At 39.4% G+C, this 23,808-nt stretch overlaps 1 protein-coding gene across 4 annotated transcripts in view; it reads right to left on the bottom strand.

Moving 5' to 3' along the window:
- The window catches only part of SOX2 (SRY-box transcription factor 2), a 296,062-nt gene that overhangs the window by 86,272 nt on the left and 185,982 nt on the right, over positions 1–23,808 (bottom strand). For 2 of the 4 annotated variants that reach the window (XR_010175940.1, XR_010175943.1), the window contains exons 1-2: positions 20,214–20,412; positions 3,009–3,074 (exon numbers count right to left, since the gene is read on the bottom strand). The gene's annotated coding sequence lies outside the window, so the exon portion shown is untranslated. Of the gene's footprint in view, positions 1–3,008; positions 3,075–20,213; positions 20,413–23,808 lie in introns of those variants that run through there. The other 2 variants (XR_010175942.1, XR_010175941.1) reach the window with 2 other exon arrangements.

The following is a 23,808-nucleotide window of genomic DNA, read 5'->3' as shown; positions in this document are numbered from 1 at the left end:
AGACTCAAGGCTTTCCTTTTTACTCAAGCATTTCCATAATAGTATCTTCATGCTTCTGTATCTTATGAAAAACTGTTCTGTACTTCATTATTTTCTGTACTATATTATGCTATGTATCTATTAAGTGCCTTGAGTCCTATTGGAGAAAGAGCGCTATATAAATAAAATTATTATTATTATTGCAATTTTTTCAGCATGCAAATGCTAGTTTGAGCCTTCCCCTTGTGCATTTGCATATGAAAGAATGTGCTAGCCCTGAGACATCTACTTTTAATGGCCATAGATGGTGTAAATCCACTGGCAGTTGTAAACAATACACCATCAGCGCATCATCACTCTCACCATTAACACCTACACCAGCCTATGGCAGACAGTGTCTCCTCCATAACTCCAGTTAAATATAGCCTTTGTGGCTGCAGTACTGCATCTGAGAGTGCAGCCGCTTGCTTTCACATGCCCCTGACACTCACATGACAAGAACCATTAGATGGCCTGTTTTTGTGTTCACTTCTGGCCACCTCCCAGTCCAGGGCGGATTACTGATATAATATTCTCTCACCCCCTCAACCCCACCAGTTATATATTTAATGATGTTCTCCCTCGCACCTAAAAAAAACTGCCTGAGGCTGGGGGTATGACAGGAGATGGACCCCAATGCATCCTGAGAGGATCTGAAAGCTTAGCTGTTCTGTGCCAGTCCTGGTCTCCACCATTCATACTCATTGTTAACCTGTGGAGACCATGGACCCTGAAGAAAATATATTTAATGATTCTTCCCCCACCCCCAGCCCTTATAATATATACTGTATGTAATGATTTTCTGACCTTGGCTGACTGTGGTGGACTGCTCAGTCTTTCCAGAATCACAGCATTGTCAGGCAGGCAGCTGCAGAGTCCAGCCTCCCACTCCAGCTGCGTTCTTAATCCCCTACTGTCAGACTCAGTAGTGCAGCACGTTGACTCATCACCACTGGAGGAGGGGGAGCAAGCAGGGACAGAGGTGCCGACCACTGACCGGGGACCTATTCTACTAGTTTCCAAGCTCCGCCAGCAGCAGCAATTAATAATGCCCACCCCTTATATAATATATTACTGTTGCTATTCTGCTGTCAGGATAGTTGCTGCTGCAGTGCCGGAGTTGGGTCGGAGCAGCTCCGGTCAGAGGGCACTCAGAGAGTACTTACCCCCCTGTGGCCCCCTTAATCTGGCTCTGTTCCAGTCACCACCTGGGGACAACCATGGCTTTGCCTCACTGTTCCCAATGCCAGTGATTCTGTATGCATCAACATATGGAATCATGCAGTCAAGGAAATGCATGCGCAATAGGGGTTTTCAGGACTTTTTGCGCATGTGCGGTAGCAAATAATCACTCAACTGCACAGACATACATATACACACTGACATATACACACTAACACACACTCTCTCATACTTACACACACTGACATACACATACTAACTAACACTCCCTCTCTCACATATACACGTGCTCACACATTCCTCACAGATATGCACATATATACTTACACTCAGGGCTGGCAATCGACTATTGATGTCTAACAACCATCAATGTTTTGCTACCAATGGTTGATGGATTTGCCATCAATTGTGAACATCCAATGGTTCACAGTCATTGATAATGCCTGTCAGCAATGTTTTCTTCCCTCCACCCCTGAGGGCCCATTCATATTTGTAAGGAATTGCACATCCACAAGGAACCGGTGTGCAATTCTGTGTCCTTAAAATTCATATGTAGCAGGAAGCATTGAGTGCTCCGTATGAGGACAAGGTCTTGACTCATCATTACAACCATCATGACCATCGGTCACAATTTGCAATGTTTTTAGGCACCCATCAGCCAGCGTAAGCTGAAGCTTACTCAGGCTGGCCATCGGATCCAGACACCCAATTTCAGTAAATCGACACAGACCCTGGACCCATCACACCTACAAAACAGAGGCAACGCGCCGCCTTTTTGTAAAATGGTGTTAAGTCCTGGCCATAAAAAGCCACAGCATGTCTATCATGCTGCCGCTGACAGGGGACTGTAAGCGATATCGCAAGACCCGTTCTGCACATGTGCAGGACAGGCCTTGCACCTGTGCAGTGCCCACACCATCAGATTTGTACATAAATCATTGGGTTATGTACAAATCTGAATTAGGCTCTGTGTCACTAAGCCATGCCCACAAATCTGAGTAGCCTGGTTGGCCCATTGCGTTCCCCATCAGGAATGACCCCCAGTGGGTGCAAACCAGTGGTGGTTACATAGGAGATGCTGCTGGTCAGTTCAAATTTCAAATAGGGGAGTCAACTGCGATTTCAAACTGACTCACTGGCTGTTGGTTTGCCTCCCCTTTTTGGATTTTGAACTGAGCGGCAGCCCCACCTCTGGAGCCATCCCTGGCACACACCATTGATGATTCATCATCTATGGTGTAACAGCATCAATATTAATCACCAATGCACCATTGATGGTTAACCCACCAATGACCATCTCCTGCTGAGGAGTTCTTGGCTTATCAGGACACTGCTCAGTATTATATGCTGTTCCTGGTAGGATGTGGTGGGGGAGAGCTCCTTACACTGTGTGCAAGAGGGTAGAGATGGAGCACCCCAGCAGCACCGCATTTAAAGATTTCTATCAGGTGGAGTCGCTGCCCCTGCTGAAAATCTGTTCTGAAAAATGGATGCATTTAACAATGGGTAAAAGGTGAAGAGATACACAATTACTTGTAAGCCAACTAGATCAAATTCTAGTTGTAAATTTGATTTCAATTGAATCAAATAGGAACATGTAGCCCCTGATATTCACAATGTTATTCACACACACACTTTCATTCTGCAATTGGGAGGGGCCAGAACATGAAATACTGACGTCCTGGACTAACATTGAAATATAAACTGACAGTGCCACCTGGCCCTTTCCAACAACACAGACTTTCATCTCTCACTCTGTTCTTTGTACCAGTATATGGGCATTCTTACCTTTAATTCTGCACACTTACCTGGAGTTGAGTATGAACTTTATACAGCGGTGGTATTATCTGGCTGCTTGCACATGATATGTAATACTGTGCAGGGAAAGATTAGTAGACATTGCTTCAATAGTACATAAAGCCAAAGCTAAAACAAAGATACATATATTTCAAAAATCAGTCTATAATCCCATTCAAGTATATTCTTTTTCCATACAAATTCCTTTTGACACCAACCGTAGACTATATGGGGCAGTTCCGGTCCTTAACTTACTTAAGGGACATAGCAATATTGGAATTAGCAGTGAGGACAGGATGCCTTGCTTAGACTTACAAAAAAAGAACGAGACATGTTTGGACTTTGGAGACTTCAAGAAAAACACATTTAAGGTAATTTAAAGGTTCCTCACATGAGGAATGAGCAGATTCATCTTGAGCTTCATGTAAAGAGAGCTTTGGCAAATTTGGGAATTCACTTAATCAACATTGGACAATCAACTACTTAGCCTAGACTCTGTCGGATGATTTGGGGCACAATAGTGTCTTTGGGGCTGATTCCTAGGTGGATGCTAATTGCACCGATGCTGCATACAAAAAAGTTTAAAAATATGCAAAAGTTGCAGGCGGCATCTTGAGGTAAAAGATGTTCACTGCAGGCTTCGGTGCTTCAGAAGGTGCAGAATCAGATCAGCTGTCTGTGTGACTAGCAGACATCTGAATCAGCCTCAGTATCTCAGCAAATCATGCTGCTGAAGCCTGAGGAGCTGCATAGGAGGACAAAGCCACTGGCTTCAGCATGCCTAGAAAACGGGGCCAACATGCCCCCATTATCTGCAAGGATGCCTGTCCTTGCTCCATCTCCGCCCAAAACTCCAACAGCCTGCCAATCATGCTGCAGCACTTGTGGCACTGCGAGCGTCATCCTAGCCCCAGTGCAGATTCTGCGCATACACAGATCTAATAACATCGGAGTAGTGCGGAAACATTTGGTTGACATACATCTTTGAATTGGGCCCTTTGTCCTAAGATCACAACAGTTCATGTTTATTCTTGTGCAGGTTTTCATCAGAATTGCAAACATGAATGATTTGTAAAATTACTTAATTTCCAATTACAAAGGGCAGTATTAGCAGACTTTAGTCATGATTTAAATGATTGATTAAATACAATATGTAGGGCTATCATGCTGTTATATAACGGAATACATATGATATGCTGGCGGATGGAATGCCATATGACCGACACCGGCATCCCGATGCAGAGAATCCTGATAGGCTTTAGGTAAATATGTCTACCCTCCCCCTTACCACCTATCCCTCCCCAGGGGTGCCTAAACCTAACCTATTCTTCCTACAGCTTAACCCTAGATGTCCCTTCCCCGCAGCCTATCCCTCCCTGGGGGTGCCTAACCCTAACCCTCTCTTCCCCACAGCCTAATCCTAACCCTGCCCCTACAGCCTAAACATAGCCTCCCACCATGGCTTACCACTAGAGATGAGCGGGTTCGGTTTTACTCGGATTTACCCGAATCTCCTTATTGGCTCATGGACGTCACATGTTTTGGTTAGCCAATAAGAATGATCCAGAAAAAAAGAACTTGCGATAATTCTGGCGTTAAGAACCGAGTAAATCCGAACCCGCTCATATCTACTAACCACTGATTAGTTCCGGCAGAGATCGATCATGATTCCGGCATTTGGGATCCCAGTGCCAGCATTTTGAATAATGTCAGGATGCCAGGGTTGGTATTCCGACTGACGGGATCCTGAATGCCGATATCCTGAACAAATCCCAATATAACGTTAATTGTTCCATGCAATACTAATTCATGGGCAGTACAAAAGGCAATGGAATATCGTATATTTGTAATTATTCCCATTTTGTTTTATTTATTTTTCCTTATTATTTTGTATAACATCCATTGTTTACCTTAGATTCTAATTGATAATGAGATGATTTGTGACATTTATGATTCAGTAGAAGTAACTCAGAAGGATGTATTGACCTAGTATATTTACCAATGTTAGCCAGTTATTGAAGGACAGAGAAGATAACGGGATTAGGAGAGTGTGACACTAAATATTGACATAGCGACAGAGGCAGGAAGAGGACAGGACATGATAGGCATATTCACTGACAAATTCATGATGATGAACGTGTAGACACAGTGCAGGGAGACAGAGATGTGGTAGGTCAGGATCAATAGTATCTGAAGAGATATCACAGCAAATTAAAGAAGGACAAAGAGGAATTATTTTCCCTCTGATGAGATCATAGGGCAGGGGATGAAGGTTAGGCTTTCGTTTCCATGCATGAAATGAAGTATGGTTTCAGTTACTGGGCAATTGGCGAAAACAATTTGCGTTAATGAAGGAGAAAGTGGCCACACTTTTAAGCCATTTAACTGCAAAGTTTGGCAATGGGGCTTGTACACAGCAATCAGCAGGAAATTTGAACAAATCCTTTTCTTGACCTTTATCATTGTACAGATGTTTGTGTGACAGACGCCACAGTCACAGGCAAAGATATTTGTTTAAAAATATTGCATTGATCTTAGCATAACAGATAATCAGTAGCTGCATATACCACATCCAGTATATTAAATGTGCACACGTAAAATTTCATAGAAAAAAATTACATTGTGTATACATGTTTACAAAGAATGCAACAGACTCTATAATATACTATATAGTTAGTTTTCACATAATGCAAAGGGCCTGCACAGCACTTCTTCCTTGCGCTACGTGTTCCTCCTCTACAGCGCAATGAATGCTTCCGGCTTTCAAACTACTGTTGGATGAGCACCGACTATATGGGGGAAATTCAATTGTTTGAAAAGTCAGTTGGGTGTCTGCTTTTTCCTATCTAATAGACAGGAAAAAACAGACATTCAACCGACTTTTAAAACATTTGAATTCCCCCCTTGTACATATAATAAGTGATAGGACTATATAAGTGATAGGCTTTACCATGAAGGTCGTCTTTACACAGGTTTTCCCTTGTTATAAATAGAACTTTTCATGTATTGCTTTCTTCTTATGGACAAACATTGTAACACAGATTGTGTCATAGCCACTGATTCCCATGACACCTATATGTGCAGTATGACTAAGGTGCACATTGGTGATGTAATGGGCAACCTGATTTTTTAAACAAGGTATCCAGCATGCTCATTACAGTTCTGGCTGATGTTAAAATACTGTATGTCAGCTGTACTGCTCTTGTTGAATTTCTCTAATGCTGGGTACACACTGGGTGATATATTGCTGGTCCGTCGGCCCGTGTGTACCAACGATATGTCTGTGAACGCCGTCGTATTTTTTGGCACCCCCTCCCCTGTACTGAATTGGGGGCGTGGCCACCAGGGCCGGTTCTGGACCTTGTGGCATCCAGGGCGAAAGTTTCCTTTGACCCCCCCTTCCCCACACACACAGCCATAGACAAAAAATAGGAGCGTGGCTTCAAAGGGAAGGGGTGCGGCCACAGTTATGCCCCCTGTAGTTATGGACACAGTAGTTGTGTCCCCGTAGCTGTGCCCCCTGTAGATTTTCCCCCAGTAGTTGTGCCCCCCCCGTAGATTTGCCCCCAGTAGATGTGCCCCCTGTAGCTGTGCTCGGAGTAGCTATGCCCCCTGTAGCTGTGCCCCCTGTAGATTTGCCCCCAGTAGTTGTGCCCCCTGTAGCTGTGCCCAGAGTAATTGTGCCCCCTGGTAGCGCCGCTTACAAACACTAAAGAAAAACAACAACAAAAAAACAATACTCACCTGCCCTGTTCCTGCTTCCCGACTGCTGCTGCCGCTGCTACTTCTCCATCTCCGCATACCCTCTGAGTCTGGTCGTGTCTCCGCCTGTCTCACATCATGACGTCAGACGCCCGTGCGTGTGAGGTCACGACATCACACGCAAGTCACGGAGCGCGGAGGGAGGGAGGTAGAGAGCTGACGCAGCTCAGACTCTCAGCTGTCAGAGACTGACAGCTGCGGCTGCAAGCTGCGTGTGGGCAAGCGGAGGTTCCGGCGGAGTCGAGCTGCAGTGCCCTGTACTGCCTTGGGCGCCTGGAGCTCGAGCTTCACCGGAAACTGCCCTCCCTACGCCCCTGTGTGTATGCACAACACACTGCCTGATCCGGCTATAGATATATCTGCAGATCCAATGATCTGCACATATACCTACCACTACCACTGTGTACCCAGCTTAAGAGAAGAAATGGCAAATGTCAAAACAACCAGTGGTCAGTAAGATAAAAAGAATTACCAAGTTTGTGCCATGGACTTATCAACATATTGAAATCCACTGTTCATGTTGCTGTATGGAGCAATTCTTTAATTTGAAAGCTGTCTTATTGATAAGACTTGACTGCAAACCCCCCTCAGGTAAAATCCGCCACTCAGCTCAGTGTCAGTGAAGCCAGATGCAGTCTGTAACTGCACTGGCTTCACTGTGACTGGCAGTGACTTCCTATTGGAAGTACTACCTTTCAGTCACAGACACTACAGGCAGTCCCATTAGGAGGTGTTTCCTCCCTCTGGGACTGCCAGACTGGGCTGCTATTTGCAAAGAGTTGGATTCCTGTAGGAAACCACTCCCTGCCTTGTCAGCCCTAGCCTAACAGATGCAGTCCATAGATGCTGGGGGATTGCACATGCACAGTCAGGCTGCCACTGGTGCGTATGCACCAGCACCCATCTGACGGGCTGACTGACTGCTCCTCTTCCCTCTCTGGGAAGGCACGAGTAGCTGCAGCCCCGTACCAACGCCAGGTAGGAGCCACCTCTGGACTTGTCCCACTGGCACTGCACTAGTAATGGCATTAGCATTGGACCTCAGCCAGTGGAGAGCATCAAAACTAAACTGTATTATAAACTACCAGGTTGGAGCAGTGGTGTAACTGCAGGGTAGCTTGACTGGTAAATGTTCAGGGGGCCACAAGGTGAAGAGGGCCCACAGAGCTCCAGCATCCAAGCTCCGACGTCTGGATAGGCCCAAAGCTGTGGCCTGGATTTCTGGTCTCTCATATCATCATCTGCCGCAATCACACTGATGCTGCTGCCTGCTGGGCTTGACTGACCCCCCTCCTTTTTGCCGCTAACATGAGAAGGCTTATCTGTCATTTGGGGTCCACCTGTGGAGTTTGGTGTCACCTTGGCTGCCTTTTGGTGCATCTGTCTCCTTCGAGTGCCTCTGACTAGCATTCCTTACCGGTCCCCCTTCGCATGCCAGTTCAATGTTTGGCTCCATTGGTACCTACACAGCTGCAGCATTTGTGGAGGTGTGGCTCACAGTGCAGACATACTTCCTTTTCATTAGTGATTTAGAGTTGTGACTTCTAATAAAACAATATGATAGTGCCACAGTAAGCGTTTATAGAAATCAAATAGGAGCCCACTTTGAGAGTATGCCAGGGGACTCCAAGCCTCCAGTTACGCCACTTGGTTGGGGGTCTATGTATAGACTAGAAATTGCATATTGGTCTCTGTACTGTTCACCAGACATCAGAAAATACACTCTATATTGCAAATATACTACATGTGCATGGGGTCTTTTGTGGCATATATTTGTATTGTTTAACAGCAGTCTAAGAAAAATGTCTATATTTTATTTCTGTAACTGGAGAATCGGTCCATGCTGCATACTAAATGCTAATGTATGGGGCCTGGACTGCAAACTAGAGAGCAGGTAAATGAAGTTGGTAGCGAGTGGCATACTGCAGTTCTGAATTCAAATATAAGAATGTCAACACTCAGAATGGGGATGGGGGTCAAAGCCATAAAGCCGATTCTTTAAGTCACATTAATAACAGGTTTCCATTATGTCTTTGACCTGACACTGTCCCCATTCTGATTCTGAGTGTCGTAATTTTGTTTGTCACACCCAAACCATAGCGAGCACTTACCTCACAGTGAATAGGGTATATAATAGTTACTATAAAATGAGCTCTGTATTATTATTATTATTATATATTAATGACTAGAAAATAGAGTATGTACTACTAACAAATGCTTGTATTGACTCAAAGAATAACTTTGCTGCCATTTTGTAATGTGGGAGCCATGGTCACATTTTTAAAACTGCTTCACAAACTGTCCAAATTGGTTCTAAAATGTTAAAATTCAATATAAATTCTCAAACTTTATATTAATTATACTAAATTGACAGTGTTAGAACAGGTCCACCCATGGGAGACCCCAGTTTATGTATTATTGTGGACTGTTGATCATGATGGTTTGCGCTAGAATATGTTAGACTGGCTTCAATGATTACTTTTCAGTACTTTTCTAATGCAAACAATGAACAACAAACTTTGGGCCTAATTAAGGTTTTGTTAGCAAAAAAGAGCACACAACTGGGCAAAACCATGTTGCACTGAAGGTGGGGAAGATGTAACATGTGCAAAGAGATTTAGAATTAGATGGGTTATATTGTTTCTGTGCAGGGTAAATATTGGATGCTTTTTCATGTAGCACACACATGTTAGCTTTATTTTTACACTGTAATTTAGATTTCAGTTTGAATATACTCCATTTAAATCTAAATCTCTATGCACATGTTACAACTGCCTCACCTGCAGTGCAACATGGTTTTGCAGTTTGTTTTTCTTTGCTAACAAACCTGAATCAGGCCCCTTGAGCGCGGTAAAGTTCTCTGTTCAAATGTTCTAAAAATGTAAATACTTAAATAGTACTTAGTTTAAACATTTTTACTTGAACCAAAAGTATAAAATGCATAGCTCCAGTGTATAATATGAGCTGCTAATTTCAAAATTCTAACTTGAATTTCAGGTGGGCCTTAATGCCTTAGGAGGCCATGCGCAGTGCATTCCCTCCTCCGAGCCGCACCCTACTGTCTCTGATAAGTGGATACCCATTTGTAGGTGGCACAATCTTCCCAGTTATATACAGGAAGATGGTGTATGTGCACAAAATACCACTCTGGCACTTTGCCAGAATCTTTGCTTTCACTGTGTGTCACCATCTTTCTGAATATATATATCATGGGGCACATGGCACCACACAGGAGGGGGACCTAATTTTTGGCAACTGACTGACAAAATAGGCGGCCCCCTGAAAAAAAAAATAGGGGAAAAAAAAAAGAATATATATCAAATAAATGAAATTCCTGTGCACATGCTCTCAGCAACATCTTATTATGCCCCACAAAGTAAATGCTCCTTGCACCATACTAAGCCCCCACAGTAATGCCCCTGACACCATATTATTATGACCACACAGTTCTAAAGCTCTGTGCCACAGTACCTTCTTGTTGTCAGGGGTTCTGCTCAGGGGGTTTTCAATAGTATTCCACATGAAATACTGTCTGCTGCACTGACTGCCCTCTGCTGCAGCACTGACTGCCCTCCTCTCAGTGTCTTAGTGGCCGGACCCGGGAAAGCTGTCCCCACAGTACCCCCTTGTTGGCGGCCCTGCTTTTACGTATGCTCTGGATGCAGGGTGTGCATTTTGTGCTCCCCTAGATCCAGCAGCCCATGTGCACTGCAATCCTACACTCATTATATGTACCCCTCTGTTAAATTTCCAAATAGCATAGACTGTACTACAAGCATGAGCTTGTGAATTAAAATTGCATTTTGAACCAGTTCTAAATTTTTCTAAGCATTTCTTTGATGGACTGCCACTTCATGTATGTGTTTCTTTTTAATGTGGTTTATTAGTATGAGAAATGTGTAAGAGGTAACAATGCTATTGTGCTGGTGATAGGAGATGAGGCGCTCTCTGATTTACATTTAGTACTGAGACACAGGCACCTTGAAAATTGCTGCACAACCACCATCAAAACAGTTGGATAATAGTTCACTTGACTATTAGGTGACCAGGTCAGCTTACGAAGGACCATCATTTTGAGAAGTTCAAAAGGGAGCAGGACATCACTAAAAGAAATCTGTGATGTCCATGTCCTATATGAAGACTCACTGTTATGTCTTATCTTTAGCAGAAACAGTTGGATAATAGTTCACTTGACTATTAGGTGACCAGGTCAGCTTACGAAGGACCATCATTTTGAGAAGTTCAAAAGGGAGCAGGACATCACTAAAAGAAATCTGTGATGTCCATGTCCTATATGAAGAATCACTGTTATGTCTTATCTTTATCAGAAACTTTTATGACATAAACAAATTAGAGTACTACATACCTCAGAGAAGCAGGTCATCCAATAACGTTATATAAAATGTCTCGATACTAATTAGTGGATTTTCAATGAAGAAGTCTAGTCAGTCAACATAAAATGACATAAATACACATACAATAATTCTATACACAAACAAAACTACTTAACCTTGTTAAAATAAAACCACATAGTAGGGTGCAAGAGAGATTGATGATTACAAGATTGTAGCTATATACTGTCCCTATATTCTGCAGGGGCTCATTAATGTACATAGCCACCACAGTGCAGGGGAAAAAAAGAAACTGAAGCTATTGATTTTAACCACCCAACTATAATAAACCTTGAAAAATAAGTAACACAAAAGAATTCATACATTGTACTTTACATTTGCCAGCCCAGTCATACAGTAAGAGCATTCCTTCTGAAGACACTAATCTTTCCTAATAAGCATCTACCAGGAATGGGTTCCCACTGTGAAGAAATGGAAATCTTAAGTTCTTCGTGCTACTGGCCCCCATGGTGTTCAATTCAAGCTCTGTTTAATCTATAAAAATCAATATTGAGTATGTGTGCTATAGGATCGCTCCATCTAAAAGTATCTAGTCGGAAATATGGGACAGATACAATAGAGCAGCCAAGCACATGTAATTTATCCAACAAATCTACAGCACTCCAACATTGATTTTCTCCACTTTGCAAGTGACTGAGCAGCAGAAGAAAGATCTTATTTAGAAAATACTCGGGGCTAACTAAAGTCTTCTGGATTATTTTATTGTTATCAGTTTCGTAACTGTTACAGGTCATCTCAATACACTTTCTAATGCTACAAATTGTTTACTGTAATGGGCAGACTAATGGCTTTCAAACTTCCTGTGGCAGAGAAATTAGTTTTGAAAATCACAGTCAACATACCTATGGAGCTATTTAATGTTTAAACATATCTTTCAGCCTGATGCTAACTTGAAAGAAGGAATGAAATGAAAATTGCACATATCCAGAAGGCATTTTTTTTTTTTTTTTATAACATATTAAAGTGTGCAATTCAATGACTGGAATAATGGCAGAGAGATACCGAATTTTGCACCGTAATTATAACTTTGGAAATTCTCTATTAAAATGAGACACAGAAATATTTCCAGTCGGAAGTAATTGGAGTTATTTAAAAAAAAAAAAAGTAGATATGTTTTACCATAACAAAAATCGAGAATATACTTATTTTTGGGCTGTTCTGCAGGAAGCAAATTGTGTGTATGTTCTTGTCAGGCAATTCATTTTTGTTCTTACATTTCCTGTAGATTGTTCTATGTAATCTGTAACATGATAAACTCTTATATGCTGTTAATTGACTTCAGAATAGCAAGTGATTGTTCAGAAAAGTTAACCCTTTATTGATAATCGCAATCTATCACTATATGGGTACCAAAATAATGAATTTTATTTTGTCTTCTATTTATTTGTAGTATATATTCTACAGGAAATAACCACAATCTCTGAACAGGTTTTAATATTATATAATATTCGAAATTAGAAGCACTGTAGAACAGTTGCAATTGCAATGAAAAGTTTGTGTATTGTCTAATTCAAGTCTATATGATTAGTTTGCTGTATAAGGACGATATGGTAATAAGCATTCAAACACATTAATTATATTTAAAACATATTTTCCTGGCCAAAAAAAAATAGCAGCTCTCCTGAAAATCCAAATTGTATTTATTAATATCTGTTAGGATTTGCAATCAAATAATCTATCATTCCTTTGTACCAGAAAAATGCTAGGTAACTAGTGTAGTATATTGATAATTCTATTAATGTGATGAACAGAACTGTAGGAGGTGACTCGTAGAAATGTAAAGAGACACAGTGGCATGTTCATAAGTGAAGCTGATAGTTCCTTAGGGATAGTAACACATAAATCAATACATTGGATAAATTCCCAGGCTCAATAGAAAAGTCTTCTTTAGCACCTGCAATTGCTGTAAAAACTCCACAATTACAACTAGTTCATATGATAGGAAGAGTATAAGGTTAGAATGTAATCAATGTTATTTTAATACTAAAAATCTATAACCTCTACTGTCATGTATGTCCCCCTCTCTCTGCAAACCTTTACTAGGTCCATGCTTATCTATTGCTAGCCAATATACTTTCTTATCGAAAAAGGAAAGTGAGCAATCTGACAAAACAGTGTTATCAAGTTTTTTCAGCCAGGACCCACATGTCATTCACAATTCAGACATGCTGGGGGTTGATTGATGGATTGGTTTGTGACAAATGAAACTCAGATCAACAGCTCTGCACCTTTTCCCCATCAGGGACCACAGTAGAGCATAACTCTGTAACAATGGTAGGATTAGGGATGCATTAGCTCTCCATCGACCCAGACCATCCACTCCCATCAATACTTCCTACGTAATAACCTGCAGCTATGATAAGAAAACAATGGAAGGAGAAAGGGAAAGGAGAAAACAAATCAATAAAAGAAGGGAATGTCTGAAAGATGCTTTGGTCCGAAGGAGAATAAAATATTTGCTGTACTGCAGGCATAATGTCCGCTGACAAGAAGACAATGCAATGTCAGAGTTTATCAATGACAAAACTGGCTGAGAGAGTTGTAAGCAGTGCTGGGCTGTCTTCTGAGGGCCGTCCCATAGAATAAATGCAGATAGTAACATCAACATATCCTTTAAAACACAAATCATTAGTTAGTGTACATTACATCACACTTCTATATGTTGTTATTTAAAGTCAAATGTCATTGTTTCTTTAATTATAAGTTGTTTCGGGTATGTTACAAAAGTGCAAAACTGCATTTCCATCAACGCAAAGGCAAAGCACAAAGACTTTACGTATGAAAATAACAGTATCCGCTGGGGTGAAATTGGGACAATGCTTACTGTATGCAGACACCTAGTTGTGCCCCATCGTGCAATAACAACATTCTCTTTGTGAGATGTCACTATTTCAATGAGATATAAAGGCAATAAAAAGCGAGCTTTGGCCTATACTTTCAATGGCAGTGTGAGTGCAGTGCAGTGCAGTGTGATAAAAACATTTAAACACACAAATATGACACATGTAAGAATGAAAGTTCTGAAGGCCACCTCTCTCACATTAAGTGAGGGTATAAATGATGCTAAGCCAATCAGTATTTTGGAATAAAAGGGTAAACAACCATATAAAGCCACCTTTAGCATATCAAGTCAGACCTGAAATCCCTACAAAGTAGGTGTAGACTGATTTTTCAGGACCAGAATGTAGGAATGATCTAACTTATCCAGAAGCATAAGATTACACGCCCCTTGCTTTGATTGGCTTATGACCTTTATAAAGCCCAGACGTGATATATTTGATTCACTCTGCTGGTATAACACAGTTTATATTGGACATGGGGCCTAATTCAAGGCTGATTGCAAAAGCAAAATCTTCCTTTAATGGGCCCAACGATGTGCACTACAGGGGGTTAGGGGGCAGATATAACATGCAGAGAGAGTTAGATTTGGGTGGGTTATATTGTTTCTGTGCAGGGTAAATACTGGCTGCTTTAATTTTACACTACAATTTAGATTTCAGTTTGAACACACCCCACCCAAATCTAACTCTCTCTGCACATGTTATATCTGCACACCCTGCAGTGCACATGGTTTTGCCCATTAGAGGAAGATTTTGATTTGCTATCAACCTTGAATTAGACCCATAGTCCCTTAACTCCCATCCTACTCTTTCCTATTCCTGTCTGTGGTCCTTCCACACATTGGCCTGCTGAACTACTGTATATCCCAGTTTCTACAGCATTGGACCTACCCTACAAAAGTGCCCCTGAACATACAGTAAGCAGACGTGATCCATCTACCTGTGCACCATAAGAAATTGTGTTTTCACTTATATACTAACAGCCAGATACATCATGAATATAATGGCAAGACAGTATCTGATTTGGAGAAGATGACAATTATACACATAAGAGCATTGAGTTGAATCTAACGCTAAAGTCACTGTTCTGTTTGAAGTGTCTGATAAAATACTTCAAGGGTTATTAATGTGCACTATTATAGTCAGTTTATATTAATAAATGGTATTTTACATCTATATTTCAGCTAATAATCCTATATTAAATGCACTCATCCTAAAATGATTTGCATGGCAGTTCATGCTTACAATATAATATAAATCTATCCTTAGTATTTAATGTAACATGAAACTAAGTACTACCACTTAATGCTTTATCTTCCATTTAAATGTGCCAAATGTGTGGTTGCTAAATGAGTGCTTTTATACTAGGTGAATATAACAGTGGTAGAAGATTGATAACATCTTTTATGAGGTGACTGCGCTATACTGTGTGTGGTATTACAGAGGATAGGGCACAGATCCAAAACTCCACTTCTTAAGCTTCCACCTTCCAGCCTCAGCAACCTAGTATGAAAATAAATGAACTAACCAACAAAATATTTTGTGGCTTGGAAATTTGTACAACCCAAGTTGTGTATAATTTGTCATCTAAATGTATGCAATCTTATTCTACATGCTTCTTTTGGATTCTGAGGGGAATAAATATGGCATTTGCAAAGGCCGCAAAACACAAGGAGTTCTATATTTAATGGCAGGAAATTCATGCACAGAGAAAACTTGCAGCTGTCTTGTTTGTAGCTAAGCAGCAAGTCACTGAGGACAATTAACTTGGTGCTATGATTTTGTTCTGACCAGAGAGCTGATAAGACAAACAGGTTTATTTAATGAGATGCGATTTTTCAGAAAAGGTTGTTGATTTTTCGGGGGGGATAAAGTGGATATTTTATTAAATACAAATTGCTGTTTTGTGATGGATATATCTTTTTCTATACATGGTTTGCCATAAAACATCTACTTCTTTGCTTCTCTAAAAAAATAGCAAAAATCATTGATTTTGACAAATCACAACTCATTAAATAAACCCATCTTTAATGTGGACCTTGTGTTAATAGCTGTGCACATTTTTCACATAATAAATGTGTTTGCTGTTATAAAAAAAAAGGAGTCAGTACTGATAGACTAGACACAAAGAGTTAAAAGCTGGATAAATAGGGGCACATTCTGTCTTGTCTTGCAGGGATCCAAATGTACCTAATAAAACACATCATCAATTCATCCATAGGATAAAATGTTACCCTATAATATATTCAGTTCCAGTTTTGTCTTTTACAAGATATTATAGCTCTAGTTATCTTATTGTAGCTATTGTTCCTTGACATACTTTGTGTGTTCTTAATTTTAAATGATAAACAAGAAAAATGAAACCCAAATCACATGCACACCTGATTCAATATATCAACAATCATGTATGTCAGTAATGGCATTGTGCTATATAGTGAAAAAGATTAGCAATATAGTATATGTAGCATAGAAATTAACTACTGTCAAATATAATTATTTAAACCATGATGAAGTAGCATTGTGCTCTAAATAGTAACTGAAACTTCCTAGAACAAAATATACAGAATATAAATTTGCAGGTGCAGTGTTTGTACTGGGCTTAGTCACTTTCTGAAGGATGCCCATTTGTCATTGGCCTTTTCTCATTTGTGTCTTGTTAACAAGTGCATAAGTAAACGAAGCCTGTAGTAATTGGCTCTGAGTTACTAATGAATTAATTAACTTCAGTCTATTTTACCTAACCTCAAATAATAAGCATCTTCTTTGGACCAAGCAATAGGACTGACAAGCTGAGAAAAACAGTCATGTAGCAAAGCTCTTGAAAATTAATGAGAAACGGGGAAAGAATCAATGTACAGTCTGCTTTGCTGAAAACCGACACAAGACAGATACAATAAAGAATGAATACATATAGTCAGGTTAGAAAAATAGGCTTGAAAAGTGGGCAAATTCAATTACAGAAGTAATTAGGAGATATAGGGGAAGGCTGCCTTTTGGGATTTTGCCAGAAAACATGAATTAATAAGAGTGAATAGAGAGCGTCCATACAGTAATTAAGAGGCAATCACCTATGCCAATGATTACCTGGTGCAGCCTGAAGCTATTAATTCAGCGATCAAAAATATTTTTAGGTGATTAATACAGCAAATTTACTTTAAAAGACCAATTCCTGTAGAGATATCAAGACAATAGCACCTTATTTGTCATTCTGGCATTTATAGAGCTAATTAAATTCTACAGTTGGCAAAAAAACCTTATCAGCTTTAGAAAAAAGGGCATATTAATCCTAACTTTTCTTAGTTATCTTTAGTATGGAATCAACAATACAAAATGATTCCTTGACTTTTTCTGCACTTGCTCAAAACCATTTTTGGGATTAGTGGAATTAATTTAGAAGAGTAAATGTTAATAATTGTCGGAATTGAGTTTAAAAGAGCTTGTGTAGACAGCGGGTTTATAATCACTAGTAAAAACACTGCAGTTGACAACAAAGTTCGTATTTTCACTTTAATTTCCTTGCAATAAGTATCAGGGATGGCAGAATTTTTTATTAACAAGAACAGAGCAAGCCTATTTTTCTTTCATTTCACATAAACTGCCTTACCACCTAGGAGTAAGAAACTATATTTAGAATATAATAAATGTTCCTTCCATAACCCAATTATCTGTACACTTGATACACTGACATCACACTTTCCCTAGCTAGACAGTAGATGACTCAGATCTGACACATGACATTGTTTGACCTCTCTTCATACTTTTGTGGAATGCTCCAAGACAAGCCCAAGTAGACAGTAACTTGTGTTTTTATAAACAGATGGGACACTTAGAAATCACCTTCACCAAGTTAAAATATTAGAAGCTTCTGTGTTGTGAAGCATACTACAATTTCTTCATCTGTAAATAGCAACATCATCATCATAAGACATAAACTTATATCTTAAGAAGGGAACAAATGCAGATAGAAGATATTTGTTTTCTTAGCATTTAATTTGCTAAATATGTTATATTATTACTCGACAGTAATTAATGTCTTCCATTGGACAGCATTATACAATCAATTACTTCTACAACAGAACCGACCAGTCTTTTTAAGGGATGACTGCTTTAAAAAGAGTAAAGCAGCCTTTCATATTAACCAGTGTATTTATACATATGGTATTGTTCAAGAGGATCAATTTAGGGAAAACTTACAATTTACAAGAACTACAATTGCACCATAGGCAAAGACTTCAGCTGATGAGGAATGGAAACTAATAAAAGTTCCATATAAAAAAGTTTCACATTGATGATGTAGTAAATATTTACTTAGGAACAAAGATGTCACATTTTCCAATGTGTGAGCATTCCTTGCTTTGTTGTTGTTCAGTCTAGAACTATTTACCTTGTAACCCACTGCAGAGTACACTGTGTGAACATGTCCAGATTAAATTTACTGAAGCTGAAATTTAGTCAGTTCCACTTATTTAATTAATTCAAAATATATTTAAATAACTATGGATATTTAACAGCAACCTGACTCAACGTCATCTGTATCATTCCCATGGGGCAGATAAATGTCTAAAACAGGCTGTAAAAATACCATACATTAATATCTATATTACAAAGCAATATATTACATTAGCAGTATGGCATGTGAGTACTTTACGATAAATATATTTTTATTAAACACTAAGTGACAGTTATACAGTGACAGATAGTAGAATCACAAGTCATCATGGGATATCTTGAGAGTTTGGGATATTTTCATAGTCTAAAACCCATTATCTGTTGTGGAAACTACATTAAAACACAGAACAGGCAAAAATGTAATGCCTAACTCCCTGTCCCTAATACAAATATCCTGAAGACTCAATTCAAGATGTGTTAATAAATATTCTCTTTGTTAGGAAGTCATGATGTGTCTGTTCGATGAGCTAAAATGACAAATTGTAAAAATAGAGGATGCACCCTTAAAAGAGAGCAATTTAAAGCAAAACTAGGCCCATAAGTACCAATGCATCTGAAGTAGACCTTAAGGGATGGAGCCAGTATCTTAAGAGGTAATCAAGCAGAATGAAAAGTAGTGTCCAGGCTGATCAAAACTGTATCTGTAGCTGCTGGGTCCCTTGCATCTCTCCCTTTACACTAGACTGGAAACTCTTTGTACTAATTACCAGACTGTACCAGATTTTCTGGTTCAGTTCCATTTCATAATTGACTGACAATAATGCTCAGGGAAGGGGAAAAATTCAGGCTCACCACCGCAAGCGCAGGATCTGAAGTGCTTTCATAGGGGGCCTTCATTGCCTGGCACTAAATGCAGATTTAAGCAACTCTTATCTGCACTTCCTTCCAATTCAGGGATTTTAAGAGTGAGATTAAAGTGCCGAGGTAAGAATAGCCAATCTACAGCAGGGCACTAATTCGATTGTACGCATCCATTACAGAGTGATTATTAGAGAAAATCATTCATGGAAGTTTGACTTTTGAAATGTTGAAAGGTAGCATACCTATAGCTGCACCTGATCAGTAAATTATCAGTGTGGACAGCATGCATGATCTGTAAGAGCAACCCGTTAACTGCACAGATTTATCATCGCTGCCTATTTGTATGTAGGATATTAGAAGAGAATCTGTTCAACAAAACAACTTGTGCACCAGCCACTAGCTGCTTAACTGTAATATTGCACAGCAGAAAGTAAGAAACTTAAACATGAAATAATATAATAAACCTAAAACAGGGTTATACATTGGAAGTACCCATTCTTTATTTTCTAATATTGAGTAACGGAAATATTCCTTCTTTATATTGTAATATTGAGTTTTCTATTCCTCAGCACCCCTTTTCCTCTGCTGATACTAAGTACTCTGTAATGATGCTACATAGATGGCATTCCTGGGAATTACAGATAACCATGGCAAATTCATTGCAGCTAATATTATTTTGTTATTCAGGTATGATCAAAACATCCAGCTTCTTAATAAAGAGAACAGCAATTACACACAATAGTGCATTTCAGGATTAACTGTTTGCTGTACAGTTAACTTTGTCTTAAAATGCATAAAGTATGTAATTTAGAATTAAATCAGAAAAAGAAACACATACACTACAGTGACTATATTGATTCTGTGTTAAAGCTGTTTCAGTAGCAGTCTGATATCAAAGAGTAGCATCAACAATCCCCAACTGTTAACTAGTGATATACCAGTACAAGCTTACCTTCCAGTCATTGGACAATACTCTTTCGGCATGGCCTACTACAGCTCCTACGTCCAGAGGCTTTCCCAGAAACAGTGCCCAAACAGGTGGTTAAAAACAAGAAGTACAGACACCTGGGAGCAGGTTAGCTATAGGAAAGAGCAGAGCAAATAAGCAAAATGTCTTCTGCCTGCACAGTCAGACCCTGTGCATTGGGAGTTACAAATGCACTGGCTATAGACTTTGTCCAAAGCTGTAGTTCTTTTCTTTCTCTCTCTCTTTTTTTTTTTAGTGAAGGAAGATTAGTTCATACAAAACTCAACAATACAGCACTGAAACCCATTGTTGATATTCAACATTTTTCACATAGCGGAACAGAATAGACAATACGGTATCTAGGAAACCGCGGGCTGGATTACAGGCTGATGATATCTCATCTTTCTGGAGGCCTATAATCCTTTTTATTACCTACCACAGCCAAAAGAGCAGAAACCTAAAATCAATAACATTGCAACACTTAAAAAAAGAACAAGGGATTAATTAAAATAAAACTGTTAAAGGAAATTGTAAAGAGAGTACAATTGGATTGGATGAGTGTATCTCTATACAGTATTAAGAAGATGGCGATGTAACACTGGTTTAATAGCAGGATTCTGAAGCAACGGGGACACTGAATATTAATAGAAGCTAAAGGGATCTAATCTGGAGTTATATTATGAATGGCCAGCATACTTCAGAAAAGATAGAAATCTATATTTTAAATAATGTTAAGAACTGTAACAAAGCAGGAGTGAAATATGAGAGGAGCAGGGAAAACAATAAAAGTGACCTAATAATAATAATAATAATAATAATTATTATTATTATTATTATATGAATAACCTAAAAAAAACAGAAGAGTCTAAGGTAATGTACAAAATTAATTCTATGCTCATGATGTCAGAGTAAAGCTCAAAATGACCTCAATAAAGAAGATTAAAATATGTAAACAATAAAGAGCAACAACATTTTAATAACTAATCTGTATAATAGTACAAAACAAGAAAAACAACAACAGTGAGATATAACACAAACTAAATATTTTCACCGATCATCCACTATGTAGTGTATGCATGTTTATTATTTAGAGGATTGAAGCATCCCATTATATTCCATCGAATCCAGAACCCATATTTTCCTAAAAACAGCAAACAGTCCAGATAGCCACAGTCGTGATTGTTCCTACCAGTCTCTTTTCATCACTTCTGCAATTGACCAATTGACAACTGACTGATGGTTATCTTTTCACTTTAACAATGAGAGAAATTACCATTACTATTGGCTATGTACAGTAAATGCCTTCAGACTAAATTACACAATTTAAAATTTCTTCTCTGTTGGCTTGGTACAACCGTCACACAAAAAGTTTCTTTCTGTGTGTGTGCGTGTGTGTGCCTAGCTTCCTGTACTGCAGATTTGGCCTTTCCTGTCAGACACAGAATAGAACTTGACAGCTTCTTTAAAAGAGGAGTATAAAAGAAGTTTAATGAGGGATGGCACTGGTCTATTCGGAAGCTTCTATTCTTTACGATTGGTTATTCTATCCTCACAAGACAAAATAGGAATGTGAAAAACGATAAGCTGTACAGGAATACTCTAAGGGACACTTGCACTGAGTCTGTGATTTCAGTTCATCCCCAACTTCTTCTCATATTTTATACTAAAAAATAAAATAAAAATCATACATGACCATGGCAGCATGTTACATGCTAAAGAGGGTGATTAAGAAGATATCTAATTGGAAACAGCTCAAAGCAGAGAAAAAAAAATAAGGATCCGTTCAGAAATAAAAGCTATTCATTTATATTTTGATTTTGTGGTGTAGAAATATCTATATATAACAAGCCACCTATTCTAATTACACAATCTCTCTAAGATTATAAAGTAGACATTTTAAGTGTAAAGTGTAACATGTTTATATGTCTACATTTGTGAAAGAGTACAAATGTATGTTTCCCTCTTTGCATGGGTTCCTTCCTTCCTCCTCCTCCTCCTCCTCACAAAACAGTCAGGTGGGATAATGATCATCTGTTAAACTGAACCCTTGTGTGCTGGTGTAATAGGGAATAAAGGGCCAGATGTATTAAACCTGGAGAAGTGATAAAGCAGTGATAAGTGCAAGGTGATAACGCACCAGCCAATCAGCTCCAATATGTAAATTAACAGCTAGGAGCTGATTGGTGCATTATCACCTTCCACTTATCACTACTTTATCACTTCTCCAGGCTTAATACATCGGCCCAATAGACTGTAAATTCCACTGGTGCAAGGGATGATGTGAATGAATACCTATTCTCTTAGTAAAAAAACGGCATCACATATAAACACTATATAAAGCTAAAACATAAATAATTAAAAAAAATAGTAATGAGAAGTGAACATGTTAAATTTTAAGCCCTACAATAAAATATTCTGGTGGAAAGAAATTTTACTGAGTAAAAATTTGACAAAGTAAAAAAGAAATAACAAATATAAGGTAAAACGTAAAGATGAATATACTATATCAATAATAATGCATACAAAATATACAGGATCTGGTCAAGATCATGGCATTCAAAATCTCGGCAATCGGAATCCTGACACTGCTCGGAATACCGACACCTGCCGTGACTCCACACTGGTGAGGTCCTGGGGGAGGGGGTGTTTAGGTTTACCTTGTGGTGGGAGGGTTAGAGTTAGGCTACGGGGAATGGGGGGATAGGGTTAGGCTGCAGGGAGGAGGGGTTAGGGTTAGGCGCCACCAGGAAGGATTAGGGTTCGGCTGCGGGTGGGAAGAGTTAGGTTCAGGCTGAGGGGAGGGAGGGATAGGGAGGTTTCAGAGTAGGGATATTATACTTACCAGTTAGGTGTCAGGATCCTGAGCGTTGGGATGCCACTGTCGGTATTCTGATCCCAAGCGCCAGGATCCTGATACCATCCCATATATAAAAATATTAATAGATACATAGGAACTAATGCTGAGTTGACGGCAAGATTCACTCATCTTTCCATATTTACCTCCAGATTTACATCAGGCACACCTATACCCAGATACACTTACACAAAACCATGTTTGCAATAAGGTGTGATTTAAATGAGAAAAAAATAACCCTCTACAATTCAGCAAATGTAATATTCTTTATCATGTCCAAATAAAAATAGCAAAACGATTAATTTTAACATTTCTTAATATGCCCACAAAAAAAAAAAATGCATGATCAATGAATCACTTATCAGTTTCAGTGGTGAATTTGTAATCAGCCAATCAGAAGCAGCTAGCTAGTGCTGATGACAGTCATCTTTATCAACATTTATTTGCACCTATATTAGATCACCAGATGCCTCTGATGCACATGACTGATGTCAGTGAACCGTCTTAGGCTCCTCCCATTTACAGTACCTGTGGGCTTTCTCCTTGTCTGACTCTCTGCCACCAGGGTGATTCTTAAGTGTCGTGCTGGCACCCAGTGCCAATCACAGACATTGACGTTCAATTTATGTGAACTCAACACACTGGTGCAGCAGTAGACGTTCCTACAGTTTAACTACCTAATTAGATCAACTACTGGAAACTTTGGGCCTGATACAGATCCAAAGA

Source organism: Pseudophryne corroboree, chromosome 4, assembly GCF_028390025.1.
Source record: "Pseudophryne corroboree isolate aPseCor3 chromosome 4, aPseCor3.hap2, whole genome shotgun sequence".
NCBI lineage: Eukaryota > Metazoa > Chordata > Amphibia > Anura > Myobatrachidae > Pseudophryne > Pseudophryne corroboree.
Note: the sequence above shows the minus strand (reverse complement) of the source record. Positions and strands in the feature narration are given on the sequence as shown.